Source organism: Ovis aries, chromosome 6 (assembly GCF_016772045.2).
Source record: "Ovis aries strain OAR_USU_Benz2616 breed Rambouillet chromosome 6, ARS-UI_Ramb_v3.0, whole genome shotgun sequence".
Lineage (NCBI taxonomy): Eukaryota > Metazoa > Chordata > Mammalia > Artiodactyla > Bovidae > Ovis > Ovis aries.
This window is the reverse complement of record NC_056059.1, coordinates 40,117,307-40,133,407: the sequence shown is the minus strand read 5'-3', so window position 1 is coordinate 40,133,407 and position 16,101 is coordinate 40,117,307.

Here is a 16,101-nt window from a genome sequence, read left to right as displayed (position 1 = left end):
ATCTGCTTAAATTTCCATCCCTATTTATTGAGTTCTGATAGGGTTTTACTTTGCTATCTAAAACAATATCTCTTTTATTTAACTAGGATGCAGTCTCATTAGCCCTACTTCTCAGATGGGTATTTAAGAACCAAACTATAGTGTGCATGCATGCTAAGTCATTTCATTTGTGTCTGACTCTTTGTGATCCAATGGACAGTAGCCTGCTAGGCTCCTCTACCCATGGGATTCTGCAGTCAAGAATGCTGGAGTGGGCACCATTGCCTTCTCTGTGGGATTTTCCCAAGCTGGGGATCATACTCGTGTCTCGTCTTCTGTGTTGGCAGGTGGGTTCCTTATCACTAGTGCCAAATGGGCTAAGAAGGCATGGAGATCTTCGTGGTATATATTATTGCATTTAAAGTGTTATGGTGACATAGTGGGTGGAACTGTTGGATTCACCATGGAGGTAGAAAGGTAATATTTCTTATTTCCTCACCTGTCTCAAGGTTTTCCTTTTGCAGGAAATTTCTGCCAACTGATGTTAACATCGCCAGGGTTTGAGTAGCTTTTGCCTAAAGGAGTATGAACATAATAGAAGGTTTTAAAATATTACTAAGTAAGAACTTGTATGCCCTGAATTCTGTCATTTCCTATATTGAATTCCTAACCACCAAGGTGACTACATTTGGAGGAAAGATCCATCAGGTGGTGGGTGGTGGTGGTTCAATCACTCAGTTATGTCCAACTTTTGCAACCCCAGGGACTGTAGCCTGCCAGGCTCCTCTGTCCATGGGATTTCCCAGACAAGAATACTGGAGTGAGTTGCTATTTCCTTTTCCAGGGGATCTTCCCCACCCAGGGATCAAACTCACATCTACTGCATTATAGGAAGATTCTTTACCAACTAAGCCAGCAGCAAAACTCATAAGGAGGTAATTAAATTTAACTGAATGAAGTTATAATGGTGGGAATTTAATCTGATGGGAATGGTGCCCTTATAAAAAGTGGAAGAGGAACCAGAGTTCTGTCCATGTACCACAGAGGAAAGGCCATGTGAGAATAAGGCCAGAAGATAAAGCAAGAAAATAAGAGTGCTCTCACCAGAAGCCAAACATGACTGCACCTTGAGCTGAGATTTCTAGCCTCCATAACTGTGAGAAAATAGTTTCATAGTTTAAATTATCTAGTCTGTGATATCTTGTTATGGTAGCCTAAGCTGTCTGATACTGTGCCTGTCATGCTAAGCTAATACTCTCTGTCTAGGAAGTTAAATTCTGGCAGTTTATTCCCAATGTCACTCAAATTAGAGCTTTTTCAATAGAAGAAATTTTGATTGCTATATAGGAGATGATTGTTGAAGGATTCGTTTCTCATAAAATAAATATTCTTTGTAGAAAAAACATAAAAGAGAATTTTTCTTTGTCCTAGGGCTTCCCTGGTGGTTCAGTGGTAAAGAATTTGCCTGCCAATGCAGGAGATGCACGTTCATTGCCCCCAGAAAAATCCCTTGGAGGAGGACATGGCGACCTGCTCCAGTATTCTTGGACCTAAGAATCACTGGGAAATCCGGTGGACAGAGGAACCTGGTGGGCTACAGTCAGTGGGGTCACAAAAGAGTGGAGTACAACTTTAGTGACTGAACAACAAAACCCCTTATATAGGGTGTTGTTTTGACTGTTTGAAAGGTCTTTAATACTTAATTTCTCAATATATGCATTTCTCCAAGACCTGAATATCCAAATATTACATACCACATGTCTAATATTCCATAATTCTGCTTCTTAATGGAAGTTAATATGGCTCTAGTTTAGGCTTATGATGAAATTTGTTTTTCTTCTTCTGTTTAGTTAATATTAAATTGTAGAATAAAAAATTCATTTCTAGGACAGGTACCAGGGGCAATATTTAAGAGCCATTTTAACTTGGAGATTGCTGTTACAAAGTCTTTATATACTGTCCCCAATTACTGACCAATATCATTCAGGATTTCTCTCAAATTTTCTATTATTTTAATGTTTATCATATCTGTTTTGGGTTTTACTAGTAGAATGGACTATTAATATAGTTCAATTGCAACTGAAGCAGTTGCAACAGTTATTTTTAGCATTGCTATTTCATTTTAAAGATTGTGGTTAATATTTTAGGAACCAGACTGAATAGCCTTAGCAACCAAAACAGGGCTGGATTTAATATTAACTCAGCGGTGAATGTGTTCAGAGGACGTGGAATTTGGTGACTCCAGAAAAGAATGATTTTGACTTGGGGTTTAGTTTCAGATTTAGTTTCTACTTTGTAAAATCCTGGTGGAGATTTTTGTGTCCCAATAACATAAAGGCTTACTTGTACAACTCAGGGTCATCTGAGTTTGGTCCTGGCAGGCTTTCCCTTTGGACTTTAACAGTAGAGAATTTAAGTGTTTAATTCATTGTTTACATGCATATATATTTCCCCTTAATCTTTTGTGGTCTTTGTGTTTAAGTAAAATAAGATCTCTTTGTTTAAGGAAAACAGCTTGTATTTTAAAATTTTTATGTGGTGCATAAATATAGCCTATTTTAATTTTTCACATATTTTGGCAGTATCTCAAAAGTATTATATGTCAGCCATAATGACGATCATAAGATTTTTAAATGCATTAAAAGTACTTTTATAGTTTCATCTTTAAGGAGTAGACATCATTGATGTTCATAAGGAACAACATGGAACACTTAGAAAACTATCATCAAGACAGATTATGTAATGCTTAAGACACTCATATCCTGCCTTGGTCTGTCTTTGGATTCATCTTGGGCTACCTTCTTTGGAGCTCCATTCATAATCACAATTAAAGACTTTTTGTCTCAATGGGATACAATGCAGTGGAATATCCGCATATCTTTCCAAATACCATTCCCTTTGACAGGAATGACAATCCACCTCGCTTCATCTCATCTGCCATTTTTCATTTGACCAATTCCCATTTGCCCATTTAAATATTCCTCAAGTATCAATGTAGTCTTCTTTGACCCTTCCATGTGGAATCCACACCAGCAAGTACATTTTTCATTATGAATATACTTATTTATTTATCTCCTCCATTAGTGCAAGTATTCTTCAAAGGCAAGGGCTGTGGTTTGGTTACCTAGCATTTCATCTTACGTGCTTTGTGCTGAGCCTGGCATATGGTAAGCGGTGTGTAAATACTTGGTTCTGAGATTTGAAGTCTTAGTTTTGTGAGTTCTGCATTCTAACTTTGAAAGTTTGTAACACACACACACACACACACTTACACACACACACGTCATATATATGGGGGGGTTGTTTCAGGGAGAATAAGTGAATTAAAACAAACAAAAACCTCTCACTGTTTGACTATATTATATAGTAATTTGTTCACTTGTGCCTCATGAGGCAACTCTTGTTTTGACCAATGCCATTTGAGGGAAGTAAGATATGTCGCTCCTTGGGAAGTTCTTTTAGAGCTGCTACCTGATTTGCTCTGTGCGTGTTTGCCTGTAATGGAAATGTGTGATGTACCAGATGATAGATTTCATCAGCCCAGATCTCTAGAGGCCAGCATAGCAGAGCCAAAATGGACCTGTAAACTAACTGACGGATAAACGTTCTTGTTTTAGGCAATTGAGGTCTAGGGTTGATTACCACAGCCTAACCTAACTTTTCTGACTGATAGTATTCAATAATTTTTTTTTAATGAAATAGACATTCTCATAAATGCAGAAGTGCAAAAGCTATTATCTGAAAGATACAACATAGACAAGAACATTTACCAAACTGTTTATTTTACATTTTTGTACCTGTTGAAACACTACTTTTTAAAATGTAATGCTACATTTTGTACTTCAGAGATAGTTTAAATAAATATTTCATAAGGAAAAACTAAACTTTGCTATCTCTTTGTCAGCTATCACAATTTTACTTGAACAGTTAATATACCATATAAGGTAGCTTGTGTCATTGTAGAGGGCTTATCTTTAAAAAGATTTTTTTAAAAATTTTTGTACCTTTTAGTTTATGTACGAGCTCCCTAGCTTGGTGGTAAAGAATCCATCTGCCAATGCAGTAAGCATGGGTTCTATTCCTGAATAGGGAAGATTCCCTGGAAAAGGAAATAGCAATCCATTACAAATTCTTGCCTGGAAAACTCTATGGACAGTGGAGCCTGGCAGGCTATAGTTCAGGAGGTTGCAAGAGTCAGACAGCACTGAGCGACTGAGTGCATGGGTGCACACACACACACACACACACACACACAGCCTATGTACTAATTATATAACCTCACTACATGGAATAGAATTTCTATTCATTTTTGTTTATGTCTCTACAAATGCATGTATCTGCTTTCTTTCACTTACCAAGGTATTTGTTCATTTATCTTCTCTTTCATTCATTTATTAATTCATTCAACAACCCCTTTTGAATGCCTACTATTTGTGTTATATTTGGTACTAGAGGCAAACGAGTGTGTGTGTATGTGTTTGTATTTGTGAGGAGTGTACTAGTCAATGGATATTGAGATAATATTACATTGACTCTATCCTGAGAAACTTTACAGCCTAGTGTAATATGTAATCACAATGGATTCTGAACACTGCAATCACCAAATTACAGTGGATGGTCAACATTTTCAGTTGAATAACTGTCATTTGGAAACTAGGTGGTGATGTCTTCAGAATTCTACCATTCAACTGAAAAAGAACAATTGTCCAAAAAAAAAAAAAATGTGCTGTTTGACTCAGTGAGCATGTAAGGCAGTTATAAGGACTTAGATAGATCACAATACCTGGAAAGCCCCTCAGAGTGGGGAATATAGTTTCTTAGAGGAGTAAATACTGCTTAAAAACACTTAGAAGAGTTTTTCTATAAACAATCCAGACCAAGAGCCAGCTCTCTTCTTTGATAAAGTAAAAAACGTCAACATGAATTGCTCCTTGAACTCTTTCCATTTTCTGTGTTTTGACTTCTTGTTCAGGGATCTCCTAAAAATAGCTTGTGCATGCATGTTAAGTCACCACCAGTTTATTTTCCATTTTCCATTATGATTTCCATTTTCCATTATTGGATGCCATGTTATGTATTGAAATTCCCCTGGATTCTCTCTTTTGATTTATTTCTCATTATCATTCATGGAATGTTTTTTACAATATTGGTTTTGGGTTTCCTTCTCTTTTCTGTACATGTTCTCTCATTTGGTGATGCATTTACTCATAAGACTTTGTCTCTCGCCATCATATAAATGATTCTTAAATCAATATTTATATTAATGATTTCTTTCCTGAGTTCTATCCCCACATTTGCAATTAACTGGTGGGTGTCTCCTTTTAGACATTATTTAAATGTTCAAAATTAACGTTTCAAAGATGAAATTCTTATATTTTCTTTCATTCAAAAAGCAAATAATCCCCTTAAGCTACAAACTTCCAAGTCATTTACTCATGGTTAAGGCCATGTTATAAGCTATTAGACAAACCTACATTCAAATGTTAACTTTACTCTAAAAGCTTTGAAGTCTTAAATAGTTTTATAAGCATCTTTTTTTTGGCTTGTACACTGAGCTGGATTCAGTGCAGGTCCTAAATAATGGTGGTTTATTTTTGTTGTTGTTCAGGTACTAAGTTGTGTCCAACTCTTTGTAACCTTGTGGACTGCAGCATGCCAGGCTTCCTTGTACTTCACTAGCTCCAGGAGCTTGCTCAAACTCATGTCCGTTGAGTCAGTGATGCCATCCAACCATCTAATCCTCTGTCACCCCCTTCTCCTCTTGCCCTCAATCTTTCCCAGCATCAGGGTCTTTTCTAATGAGTCAGCGCTTCACATCAGTTGGCCAAAGTATTGGAGCTTCAGCACCAGTCCTTCCAATGAATATACAGGGTTGATTTCCTTCAGGATTGAGTGGTTCATCTCTTGGCTACCCAAGGAACTCGAGTCTTCAGCACCACAGTTTGAAAACATCAATTCTTGGGTGCTTAACCTTCTTTATAGTCCAACTCTCACATCCATACACAACTGCTGGAAAAGCCACAGCTTTGACTACACAGACCTTTGTTGGCAACGTAATGCCTCTGGTTTTTAATACACTGTCTAAAGATGGTCACAGCAGCCTGAAGAGGCTGGTGTTCAAAATTAATCTTCATGTTCAAAATAAGGAACTAATTATGGTTACTTCCACCTTTAAAATAATTTTTACATTAATTCTGTGCTTTCCATTCCCACATAACCAATTTGATTTTCATCCTAATAATGATTTCTCTTCCATGTATGTTATAAAGGACTAGACATTTGATTTAGGCTTTGACATATGGGCAGAGATTAGCATGAAATGTGACAGAAGGACATTTAGGTGAGAAAAAGCATTGAGATAAGACAATGAACCTTGTTTCCAATGACAAGCAAAGACTGGAGTTTCTCTGGGCATGGATTTCATGTAGAGGAATTGTATGGGAATAGAATTTGAAATAAACCTTTTGTGTGTAAAGCACTGTGTATTTTCATGCTGGAGTCAAGGAAGGACATGACCAAATCTGTGCTTCAAAGGTGTACATCTGACATCAGAATGTGACTGAGTGGAATGAGGAGGTACTGGGGACAAGGGCATGAGTTAGGAAGTTACTGGAATTGTGCAGGTCAGAAATAATATTTGTCAGTCATGAAGGGAAATCTCAGAAAACAATGTTGCAATTCAGGAGAAGGCAACCTCTATTTCAGAGACTGGACTCTAATCCCTAAGAAAAGAAATAAAAACAAACGGAGAAAAACTAGATTGTAGAAAAGTAATCAAAAGCAGAAACTTCGGTGTGGAAGAATGTGGTGGAAATCTAGTTACTATAACAGGACTATCATGTGAGCTAATGAATTCAGGAAAAAGGCAGGAACTCAAGCTGTTCATGAAAGGAACTCAATTATGTTCACAAAACCTCTCATATGCAGAATTTCCTTACATGCACATATGCATGTGACATTTCTCTGGGGACAGTACCTAGGCATTTACAAAATCATAAGAGGCTCAGGAACTAACATATTTAAGATTTAGACAGTGACTGAAACGGTGTTATTCTAATATAGTATTCAATCTTGGTGCCTGGCCTATAGAAGTGCTCCAATAAATATATATTTATTAAATGAATGGATGAATAAATGAACAAATAAATGAACATTAATATTTCCTCTCCAGGTTTTCATTGAGGAAAGACACTGGAATGGACTGTCTACTTTTGTTGTTTGTGTACAGTGTTGTGGAGTTCCTGCGCCAATGTTGCCAATGTTGCCGATGTTTTCACTTCAGGAATAAGTGGGCTGGGACCAGTGGTCTTGTTATGCTCAGTCATTGGCTGGGAGCAGCCCAGGAGGTGTGGCTTCATACTGAATGAAGTATAAAGTTCTATACACTCAACGAGGAGTTTCCTACTCAATCATCCTTCCTTCTCGTCTCCTTTCCTGAGTGTCATACCTGTATCACAGTCTGAAGGCTCTGCCTGCTCCTTTTATTCCTCTCCCTTTATCATTCACCAGTGTTATCCCCAGGAAATACAAATGCTCTGTAGCTGAAAGCTGTGATTCAACCGTGCTCCTTGAAGCAGCTTCTTTGAGAGCACATCTCTTTGTATACTTTTGTATCCTGTAAACTTATAGATCAGATTTGAAATATGATCATGCTACTATGTTTCTGTTGGATGGAAACCAGAATTTTACCACTGTCTGTTGTCCCACTCCAGTGTTCTTGCCTGGAGAATCCCAGGGACGAGAGAGCCTGGTGGGCTGCCGTCTGTGGGGTCGCGCAGAGTCGGACACGACTGAAGTGACTTAGCAGTAGCATTGACCCTGACGCTGGGAGGGATTTGGGGCAGGAGGAGAAGGGGACGACAGAGGATTAGATGGCTGGATGGCATCACTGACTCAATAGACATGAATTTGGGTAAACTCTGGGAATTGGTGATGGACAGGGAGGCCTGGGATGCTGAGATTCATGGGGTCGCAAAGAGTTGGACACAACTGAGCGACTGAACTGAACTGAACTAAATGTGAATAGCAGTGATGTAGCAATAATTTAGATCAAGAATGCTTGTAGAACTATAATACTTATGCAAAACAGACTAGAGGGAAAAAGTTATTCGTTTACTATGGGGTTCAGTTATTTTAGGGGGCAATGAATAAAACTGTTTACCTCATAAATGTCATAAAAGCAAATATAACCATGCCAAAAAGTCTGAAATAACACAAAAAAATCCTAATTTAAAGAGGGCTTTAATCTTGGAGACAGTTAACCATCAATTAAGCGCTGATTAAGACTACACATTCTATGATCCTAGGAACTATTCTCTTCCTCCGGTCTCCTTTGATATCATTCCAAAAATAAAAATGCAAATTGCATTTTGAAACTATTTAACATTCTGTATTTAAAAGAAAACTTAACTCAAAAAATTTATCAGCTTGTTTGGTTTTGATATGTAGACATTTTCATAGAACTTTGGGGTAGGAAGTGAGCAAAGGGATCATTCAACGCAAATCTATGGATGACTAGGGATATGTTTTTCTCACGGGGAAGTGGTTCTTTGCTATGTGTTCCAATTGATAACCAAAGCTGCTGGTCCCTTCCTTTCACTCCTTTTATACTCTTCCATATTCCCAGGTCCTGGAATGTAAACTTGGGTGGGGCCGTGACATTTTGTAAAAGTCAATTTGGAAAGTATTAATACAGAGACAAAGCAAATGAAAGTAGAAAATGGGTTCAGTGGAAATGGAACTAGAAACCAGGCTTCTGGACTTCCAGTTCTGAGTTTTTTTCTACCATGCATTCACAAAGTCAGAATTAATAATGCAGGAGCCAAGGACAGGGGAAGGGAAGGAATGAATTACATAGTAGTAAATTTGAAGGTTTGTGTCTGAACTTACCTAATAAGTTCATAAGGGAGTCAAGAACACAAATGTTGTCTTAAAATTATATTTTAAGAAGAATGAACTAGGGGCTTGTCAAAATCATCATTATCTATTACTATAAGTGAAATGTTATAACAAAGTTTCCAATTAATCAGGATTTTCATCAATGAAGTCTGTAAAAGTATATATAGTTCATAACTTGCAAATGTGAAAGTCTTCACAGGTCTTACATCCCCAGTAGATATCAGTAATGCTTTGATAGCTATAGACATTTTTTTCATCTTTTACATTCTACGTGGTAGATTATAATATTTCATCTAGAATTAACATACTGTCTCGAATAATAAAAATAGGTACATGTGCATATACAACCAAATTAGAAAAAAGATTCTGTGGTTGAGGAGAGATTATAGGGATAAACCATCTGCTCACAGGGACACTAAAATTAAAAAATTGTTTTGTGCAAGGGTTTCTTCTGAATCAAAGCTAGCAGTCCACTGGGTTTGGTTTGGAATTTGTTGGATAAAATAATGCATTCAAGGGAATGTCAACTTCATTTTATCATTGGCACAAATTGGTCAATAGTATATCTTTCTCTTGATCTTCTCTTAATAATCCAAGTTGTCACTTGAGAAAAAGGGCACCCAATTGCCCATATAAATCCCTGTGCCTTTTTCCTCCACTTAAAATGATGGGACATTTTTTGTTCTACTCAGACACAGAACTCTTGTTCTTTTAAATAAATTCTGATCGGGACCCAGTTGCTGAGTGGAATAAGTTACACAAGACAACCTAGTCATCTTTGAGAACCTTAAACAGAAGAAAGTCACAATGTTTTTCTTATAAGAAAGTCTAAGACTAGATAATATAAAAATTTATGCACAATGGATTAAAAAATCTTTTATATGCATCTTAGTATATAACACAGTGGCTTATTTACCCCTTAGCTCTTGGCAGTTTGAGTTCAGTCCCTCAGTCATGTCCGACTCTTTGCAACCTCATGGACTGCAGCGTGCCAGGCCTCCCTGTCCATCACCAACTCCTGGAGTTTACTCAAACTCATGTCCACTGAGTCAATGATGCCATCCAACCATCTCATCCTCTGTCATCTGCTTCTCCTCCTGCCTTCAATCTTTCCCAGCATCAGGGACTTGTCCAATGAGTCAGCTCTTCACATTAGGTGCCCAAAGTATTGGAGTTTCTGCGTCAGCACCAGTCCTTCCAAAAAATATTCAGGACTGATTTTCTTTAGGATGGACTTGTTGGATCTCCTTGCAGTCCAAGGGACTCTCAAGGGTCTTCTCCAATACCACAGTTCAAAAGCATCAATTCTTCGGCACTCATCCTTCTTCACAGTCCAACTCTCACATCCATACATGACCACTGGAAAAACTATAGCCTTGACTAGATGGACCTTTGTTGGCAAAGTAATGTCTCTGCTTTTTAATATGCTGTCTAGGTTGATCATAACTTTTCTTCCAAGGAGCAAGCATCTTTTAATTTCATGGCTGCAATCACCATCTGCAGTGATTTTGGAGCCCCCAAAGTTAGTCTGCCACTATTTCCAATGTTTCTGCCTCTATTTGCCATGAAGTGATGGGACTGGATGCCATGATCTTTGTTTTCTAGATGTTGAGCTTTAAGCCAACTTTTTCACTCTCCTCTTTCACTTTCATCAAGAGGCTCTTTAGTTCTTCTTCACCTTCTGCTAAAAGGGTGGTGTCATCCACATATCTGCTGCTGCTGCTGCTGCTGCTTCTAAGTCGCTTCAGTCTTGTCCAACTGTGTGCAACCCCATAGACGGCAGCCCACCAGGCTCTGCTGTCCCTGGGATTCTCCAAGCAAGAATACTGGAGTGGGTTGCCATTTCCTTCTCCGATGCATAAAAGTGAAAAGTGAAAGTGAAGTCATTCAGTCTTGTCTGACTCTTTGTGACTCCATAGACTGCAGCCAACCTGGCTCCTCCATCCATGGGATTTTCCAGGCAAGAGTACTGGAGTGGGTTGTCATTGCCTTCTCCACTGGATATCTGAGGTTACTGATATTTCTCCCAGCAATCTTGATTCCAGCTTGTGCTTCATCCAGCCCACTGTTTCTCATGATGTACTTTGCATATAAATTGAAACCCTTCCCTGGTGGCTCAGATGGTAAAGCGTCTGTCCACGATGTGAGAGACCTGGGTTCGATCCCTGGGTTGGGAATATTCCCTGGAGAAAGAAATGGCAACCCACTCCAGTACTCCATGGACCGAGGAGCTTGGTGCAGGCTACTATCCATGGGGTCGCAAAGAGTCGGGCACGACTGAGCAACTTCATTTTCACTTTAAATAAGCAAGGTGACGATATACAGCCTTGATGTACTCCTTTTCCTATTTGGAACCAATCTGTTGTTTCCTGTCCAGTTCTAACTGTTGCTTGCTGACCTGCATATAGCTCTCTCAAGAGGCAGGTCAGGCAGTCTGGTATTCCCATCTCTTTCAGAATTTTCTATAGTTTATTGAGATCCACACAGTCAAAGGCTTTGGCATAGTCAATAAAGCAGAAATAGATGTTTTTTCTGGAACTCTCTTGCTTTTTCAATGATCCAACGGATGTTGGCAATTTGATCTCTGGTTCCTCTGCCTTTTCTAAAACCAACTTGAACATCTGGAAGTTCATGATTCACATATTATTGAAGCCTGGCTTGGAGAATTTTGAGCATTACTTTACTAGTGTGTGAGATGAGTGCAATTATGCGGTAGTTTGAGTATTCTTTGGCATTGCCTTTCTTAGGGATTGGAATGAAAACTGACCTTTTCCAGTCCTGTGGCCACTGCTGAGTTTTCCTAATTTGCTGGCATATTGAGTGCAACATTTTCACTGCAACATCTTTTAAGATTTGAAATAGCTCAACTGGAATTTCATCACCTCCACTAACTTTGTTCATGGTGATGCTTCCTAAGGCCCACTTGACTTCACATTCCAGGATGTCTGGCTCTAGGTGAGTGATCACACCATGGTGATTATCTGTGTCATGAAGATCTTTTTTGTACAGTTCTTCTGTGTATTCTTGCCACCTCTTCTTAATATCTTCTGCTTCTGTTAGGTTCATACCATTTCTGTCCTTGGCAGTTTCAAACAACCCATTATGGAAATACTACTACCTTTTTTTGTCCTTATCATTTTACCATATGTTTAGATTGCAATTTTTAAAGGTTTCTAAAAATAAGGATTAAAAAAAATATTTGGCTATATGTTAAAGAAAAACAGTATTTATTTTGGCTACAGTTCCATGATATGAAGCTCAGTCAATATGAAACTGTGAAAAGTGACTTTTTTCATTCATTCTGTAAGAAGTCAGGTGTATTCTAGCTTGCTATTTATGTCATTAACATCAGGAAGTCTTATAAATGATGAATACTTAGTTGTTCTTTTTTGAAGAACTAAAGAGGTGATGTCATTTGACCATATATTTTTTATTTTTAAAAATGGAATAAATTTATATGTTTATTTTTGAAAAGGGTTTGAAATCATATTGGCCATGAGGAAATATCCCACATGAAGGTCAGAGAAACCCCACTAAGATGGTAGGCTCTGGAGCAGCTGAAGAATTGGTAAAGCTATGTGCTGAAGAATTGATGCTTTTGAACTGTGGTGTTGGAGAAGACTCTTGAGAGTCCCTTGGACTGCAAGGAGATGCAACCAGTCCATCCTAAAGGAAATCAGTCCTGAATATTCATTGGAAGGACTGGTGCTGAAGCAGAAACTCCAATACTTTGGCCACCTGATGTGAAGAGCTGACTCATTTGAAAAGACCCTGATGCTGGGAAAGATTGAAGGCAGGAGGAGAAGCAGATGACAGAGGATGAGATGGTTGGATGGAATCATTGACTCAGTGGACATGAGTTTGAGTAAACTCTGGGAGTTGGTGATGGATAGGGAGGCCTGACATGCTGCAGTCCATGAGGTTGCAAAGAGTCGGACATGACTGAGGGACTGAAGTGAACTGAAATCATATAAAGGGAGGGGCATAAACATCTTAATGGAAATAACATTTTAAATTTATTATTTATTAATAAACAAATCATATGTGCATTTGTTAATTATATATAAATTTATTAATTTATTTATTATACAGTTGAGGAAAGAATATTAATGGCATTGAAAATCACAATACTTGTTATTATATTGACCACAACTATATCTAGCATTAATGTGCCAGAAACTGTTCAAAACACTCTTTATGTGTTATCTCAGTTAATCTTCATGACCGTCTCATGAGATAGGTTTCATAATCTTCTAGTTTACAGAATATGAAATTGAGGTTTAATTAGGTTTTCTGTCTTAAGTCTTAAAACTACCCAATCATTAGAAACAAGAAGTCCAACTACAAAGTCTCTAGTCTTTTTTTATGACCCCTTCTGCTTCCAGAATACTGTTTTCTTTCCCCAAGTTTGGAGCATTTTGTGTCCATATCTTATTTGTTTGCAGTATTGCAGGAGAGTGCCAAGAATCTGGGCTCTGGACTCATATAGATTTGACTTCTAATTCTTACTCTACCCTCTTAATTGCTGTATCATTTGGTAGAATTACAAATTCCCCAAGTCCTATCCCTAAATTCTCTGGGGTTTCTTTCTTCATCCAAAAGTATAAACAGTAATGTCAATCATGTGTTTATTGCAAGCATGAGGTGAAATAATGTGTGGTGACCTAATAGTATAATGTCTGGAACCTAAATATTATTGAAAGATAGTCATGATCATTTTAAATAATGTTTTAAATACTAATCCAAAGCTGTGTAATTTTCTAAAGAGTTAGTAGTAGTAGTGCTCATGCTCAATAGTGTCTGACTCTAGGCGACCGCATGGACTGTAGCTACCAGCCTCCTCTGTCCATGGAATTTTCCAGGCAAGAATACAGCAATAGGTTGCCATTTTCTCCTCCTGGGGATCTTCCTGACCCAGGGATTGAAGCCCAGTCTCTGGTGTTTCTTGAATCGGCAGGTGGATTCTTTTCCCACTGAGCCACTTGGGAAAACCTTCTAAAGATTCTTCACTTAATTTGAGTTCTCAGGTACATTTTAATGGCTTTTTCATTCTCTAATATGAAGCCATAATACTGGACCCAAAATATGTAGGGAAGTTGGGCATGCTGGAAAGAGAGAACAGAGTTGTAGGGATAATTTAATCTTTGCTGGCCTAGTATTATGAGGTGATTTTTGTGTCCCTGTAAAGTTTATGGACACACTACTACTAAGCTGAAATCCTAACCTTATGTTAGAATTATTTGAAAATAGAGTGGTTGCAGATGCAATTATGTAAGATGAGTTCATCAGAGTAGACTCTAATATAGTATGTCTGGTGTCTTCATAAAAAAGAGAAATTTGTCATGTTTTCATTATATGTCTCTATGTATTTTTTTATTTTCTCTTTGATTTTCACCATAAAAAAAGAATTAAATAATGCCTTTTGCAGCAACATGGATAGATGGACCTAGAGATTATCATACCAAGTGAAGTAAGTCAGAGAAAAATAAATATCATATGATATCAAATATATGTGGAATATAAAAAAAGATACAAATGAAACCATTTACCAAGCAGAAACATACTCGTAGACTTCAAAAACAAAGTTATGGTTACCAGAAGGGAAAGAAAAGGGTAAGGATAAATTAGAAGTTTGAGATGAACATATATACAATTCTATATATAAAATAAGTAATCAACAAGGACCTACTGTATAGCCCAGAGAACTCTACCCAATATTCTGTAATAATATATGGAAAAAGAATCTGAAAAAGACTGGATATATGTATATGTATAAGTGAACCATTTTGTTGTACATCTGAAACTAACTCAATATTGCAAATCAACTATATTCCAAAGCAAAAAAAAATTAAATTTAAAAAGAAATTTCTCATTAAAAACAGGGAAATTTGGACCACAAGAATGTCATGCAAGAGATACAGAGAGAAGATGGCCATCTACAAACTGAGGAGAGAGATCTGGAACAGATCTTTATGTAACAGTTCTCAGGAGGGACCAACTCTGCTGACTGCTTGATTTTGGGATCAAAACTACAATGAATTTCTGTTGTCTGAGGCAGTGTGTGGGACTTCGTTATTGCAGCCTTAACAAACTAATATACCCAGAATCCACTCTTCATGCATGTCTTCTGGGAGTAACCTCTTTCTCACCATCAACTTATATGATTCAGATGAGGCTGGCTCTATCCCAGCCTTATCCATGTGTGTGTGAACCTAGATTGGCTTATTATGGAAGCCCAAACCTTTGGTCAGTGCTTGTGATACAGAGAAACAGTGGAAACAGTGTCAGACTTCATTTTTGGGGGCTCCAAAATCACTGCAGATGGTGATTGCAGCTGTGAAATTAAAAGACACTTACTCCTTGGAAGGAAAGTTATGACCAACCTAGATAGCATATTCAAAAACAGAGACATTACTTTGCCAACAAAGGTCCATCTAGTCAAGGCTATGGTTTTTCCACTAGTCATGTATGGATGTGAGAGTTGGACTGTGAAGAAAGTTGAGCACCAAAGAATTGATGCTTTTGAACTGTGGTGTTGGAGAAGACTCTTGAGAGTCCCTTGGACTGCAAGGAGATCCAACTAGTCCATTCTGAAGATCAGTCCTGGGTGTTTTTTGGAAGGACTGATGCTAATGTTGAAACTCCAATACTTTGGCCAGCTCATGTGAAGAGTTGATTCATTGGAAAAGACTCTGATGCTGGGAGGGATTGAGGGCAGGAGGAGAAAGGGACGACAGAGGATGAGATGGCTGGATGGCATCACCGACTCGATGGACATGAGTTTGAGTGAACTCTGGGAGTTGGTGATGGACAGGGAGGCCTGGTGTGCTGCAATTCATGGGGTCGCAAAGACTCGGACACGACTGAGCGACTGAACTGAACTGAACTGTGATACAGAAACTGACATATAACACAGGTGAGACATAATCCAAGATGTTTGTGGGGAGCTACTATAAAAAATCCATTTTGTGTTGCTATAGCTCGTAGGTCAGATCACTGTGTCTATAAAGAGTCTTATTTTTTAAAATTAGGTTTGTGAGTCATTTGGTCTCTACTGTAACTACTCACTCTGCCTTTGTAGTGCAAAAACAGCCTTAACCAATATATAAACCAATAAGTCTGGCAGTGTTCCTGTAAGCTCTATGTAAAAACAGGTGTCAGAAGAGATTTGGCCAATGGGCTGTATTCTGCTGACCTCTGCCACAGATAATAAAATATTAGTCT